The 4,332-nt window shown below is 41.0% G+C and overlaps 1 protein-coding gene across 1 annotated transcript in view; it reads right to left on the reverse strand.

Annotated features, from left to right (window-relative positions):
* The window catches only part of RPL37 (ribosomal protein L37), a 346,904-nt gene that overhangs the window by 46,283 nt on the left and 296,289 nt on the right, over positions 1–4,332 (reverse strand). The window lies entirely within an intron of this gene.

Below are 4,332 nucleotides of genomic sequence, written 5' to 3' on the forward strand. Positions count from 1 at the left end.
CAAGCTGCTGTTGAGTTCTTTCTCTGCAGCAAAACACAAATAATTGTCTCTGACCAGCGAAAACCCTGGCTCTTCTGGCCAAACTCGGGGGACATGGTAGCTGCTTGAGACTCAGCCTCCAACTCCTGCTCTCCTGCCCCACATCAGGCAAGAGAGATTATGTATCAAGTCACTTTAGCACTTCTCTAAATCTATTTTTATATTCAAGCCTCTTAGAACTGTATTAAATGTGAATATACTAAACAAAATTTATCAAGAAGGAAGCAATTACAAACAGCTGCAAATAGTACTCTTGAACATGGTGACAGGTTAACCAGGCTAAACCACTGTCTTCTGGCAAAGCAAGAGGTTTGTATATTATATATATAAAATTATATGTATAAAATTTATAGAAAAAATTACATTAAAATATGTAAAACTATAAAGAAATTATATACTATTTTTCTATTTTACTTATGGTTTATATATTTTACCATTGAAAGCAATTTTGTCGAGACTTTTACAGTGATTGTAGTATTCACTTCCTGAATAATGACAGAATGTATAACTGAACTTTCTTTTACTATAGGCCATATTGATCAAAAGGCAGCTAACAAACACAAGCCATGTTGCTGAACTTTGAGAACTGTTGTTCAAGTGATCAAACCTTATGATGGGGGAAGTTACATAAATACTATCACATGAATGGAACAGATGCCAGCCCTGACACTGCGTTCATCCCTACAGTGGCAAGAATTTAATCTTTTTGCCAAAGTCTCTTTGTTGTGCATGCTCACTTATGCAGGCCAGCCACAGCTTAAATGGGGACTACAACATCCATGGCTGTATCACTGATGGGAGCACATGATAGAATCTGGACAATGCTAAAGTATTTTCAGTCCCTCCAGTAAATGAGTGGTTTTGCACATGTGTGCAGACACATACCTGCCCAAACACTCAAGCACACTCATCAAGTCAGTAAGGAAGGCAGCCACAAATTATGCTGCTGCTGGAAATGCATCTCTGCATTCTCTGGAATGCAAACCCATGAATGTGTGGGAACAGTGAGCTCTGCAGCAATCTAGCAGGAAAAAGCTTGATGAGATTGCCTCTGGTTTATCACTTACAGGGAAAGTGGCATTAGAAACAGCTCTGGTATCCATCTTCTACTGTGCTCACTGCATCCAATAACTTTGCATTTAATAGTCATGGTCATATTTTGCATCAAGTTGTTGAATTCAGAGGTGTTTACCTCTCACATAACAACTAAAAAAAAAAAGACATCAAGGCTCAAAGATCTAATTCAAGATGTTTTATCTCATAGTTGTAACAGGAAGCAGTAATTGGCTCATTGGCAGAAGTTTGTCAATTGATATTAAAGCATATATATCTGCCTTATCTTCAAATCCTTGAAGCAAACTCTGGATTACCCCATTCTGAGGTTGCATAAAGACAAACCTTATAACAGACTGCATATATGTGTTCAGCTCTCTTCTATTTTTGGTCAAATTTTGCATTCTTCATTACAGTTGCAATAACTTTATACAGAAGCCCACAACAGCAGCTGGTGATTGCTAATTGTGCCTCAGCTGTCTCACTGTGCTAAGTGTATTCTACATAAACTTCACCTACACCTGAGCTAGTGAAAAATTAGATGTGACAGGATGTTGTAGAGAACTTTGAGTCAGTAGAAAGGCTCATTATATTCATTTTGGATAATGGCTCCTCTCTGACATTAAGAACAAATAGATGGGATTTTTCTGTGCAACAGAGGAGCTGCATTACTGAGAAAGCTGTCCTTTGAGAATCAGTAAGGTCCCTGTGACCCTGGCTACATTGACAGACTCAGTTCAGGTTTGCTTCGTCTCCTCCAGTTATAATTTATGACCCAAGGCAATGATCCATCAAGCCAGATAACATTACTTGGAGCAAAGGAGGGACGTTTCCTGCCACCAGTGAACAAAAAGGCCTTATCATTACCTAATATAATTTATCACAGTAGGAGAGGAGAGCTTATTCAAGAAAAAGATAGGTGTCATGGGTAACATTAAAGAGCTTCAGTCTTTGATGTGAGGATTGGGGACCCCTGTGACAGAGCACAGCAGCAAATCCAAAGTCCTTGTGAGTGCAGTCCTGACCTTACTGAAGCCAACAGAAAAACTCCCACTAATTTCAGCAAGCTGAAGATTTTATCAGGATTTAGGTTATGGTTGAATCACCACCTTGGCAGATGATGTCTCCATTCTGTGTCATAGTGTGTAAAACATTCTGTGCTGTAAAACAGAAAATGTGGGAGCTATCCTCAATCAGCAAGAGAGAACAACACGACTCTAAATGTGAGCATTTGCACAGCACACAACCACTCTGAGGTCAGAGGTGCTGAAGGAACGGGGGCAGCCAGGGAGCTCTGGGCTGCCTTCTGTTTACCAGGAAACAACTTCATTTGGCAATTTATCATGGTGAGAAGTGCCAGAGGGAAAAAAAATTACACCTATCAGAAACATTGCTAGACAGTCATATTGGAATCAGAGTCTTGTAATGAAAAGTTATTATTAAGGTTGGAGGGTAAGGATCAAGTAATCTTCATTGAATGTTGGCACAAAAAGCACAGATAGCTGTCCCAAGTAATTATTCCCTGACAGAATGCAACCATCAAGAAGATATAAGAGCACTAAAAAACGATGTAGGTACAATCAAATTTATAGCCTTCTCCTAGATAATCAGCAGCACATTGGTATATGTCTACAATTAGAGCTATAGAACCACAAAAAACTAACTTCAAGTTTATTGTAATTCTTTTGGCTACACATTTTAGGCAAGGAAACATAATGCATTATTGTCTTTAGCAGCAGGATTAATTGCTTCTTCTCCTTGAACTCCACCTGGTTGAGACTAGCCACCAATTTAGGGAGCTTGACAGTATCTTAAGAACAGGTGGCTGATACCTCCTTGGAAGGAAAATAACCATTTCCCACCCAGCCCACTCCCAGCTCACAGGAGACTCTGCCCAGCCCTGGAGGAGGTGTGACACACATATATGACAGGTTATTCCATGACGGACACTTCTCATGCTTTTTTTTTCTTTTTCCCCTCAGATTTTCATTGCTCTGCTGACTGCTTGTTGGGGGGTGGGGGTGGAACAGTGGCTTTCCGCTTCTTGGAAGGCAGGTTTCTAATCCTCAGTTTTGTAAAGTTCTAGGTATGGAAGGGGAAATTCTAACTATAACTGCTCAGCAGTGGTAATTTGTGACTGAGGAATGATCTGGCACAGAGGGCAAGAAGGCTTAAAAAGGACTTAAACTGACTAGAAGCAGAAATACCAGAAAAAGAATGATTCCTTGCAAGAGAGTGAAGTTTCCCTTGGGGATGAGAGAAGAAACAACCTTATCATTGTCTTGTAGTCATCCTGGAATTAGAGGGCTGAAGCTCAGTGGTCATGTCTACGCAGCAGAGCCGGGCTGGGGGATGGACTCACATCTAGGCTGAGGTGCCCAGTGCAGCTGCTCACAGGATTAGTGCTCCTGTAAAAGTATACAAGGAATGTGCCTGAGATGCCTCTTTGCAGATCCCATGTAGAGCCACCTATTGTGATGAGACTCTGTGCAATGAATTGCTCATTATTTTTTTCCTTTACGTTTAAGCTTGGAAATGTGTTTGATTCACTTCAAGGAGTAACATAAAAAATCCCCAACAGAGTCTAAGGCTCAAAGCCAGCAAACAAACCCAGAAAGCAAATACTTCCTCATTTCAGTTACGCTAATTAAAAATGGCGTGATTTTGAAGACTTCCCTCAATCATTGCGTATTGATGGTTATCAGTGTTTTGTATTGCTCTCTGAATTTCTACCATGAGTGCCCGTATAGGCAGCCTCCTTCAAGTCCTTGTAAAGTGTCAGATGGAATGTGCAAAGATGCTGAATTTCCTGGTCTGCCTGCTTGGATGATACAGCATGTACTCAGCTAGCAAGACAACCAATGTGCACAGCAGTCACAAGCACAAGAACAAAGCAGCAAATGGCTGAGGAAAGGAAAAATATCATCCAACACCAGGGGGCACCGCAGTCAATACTCCTCTTTCTCCCTTGCCATCCACTCCCCTCCTCTCTGCACATCCACAGGGTTACCAGCAGTGAGAGCAGTCCCTATACCCGATACCTCAGGTCATTTTCAGATAAAAAAAAATATCCACTGACAACCTTCTCTGCAAATTCTGCTAAGTGAGATCTGTTTTTATTTTTGTTTAGTCCATTGTTTTTCACCTGTGTGTTCCTTCATAACCATCCAAGTTTTTCCCAGTACAGCTCAGCTTGTGCACAGTGAGATGGCTGTGGTGGCTGCCAGGAGAGCTGATGGG

The sequence above is a fragment of the Colius striatus genome, chromosome Z (genome assembly GCF_028858725.1).
Source record: "Colius striatus isolate bColStr4 chromosome Z, bColStr4.1.hap1, whole genome shotgun sequence".
Taxonomy (NCBI): Eukaryota; Metazoa; Chordata; class Aves; order Coliiformes; family Coliidae; genus Colius; species Colius striatus.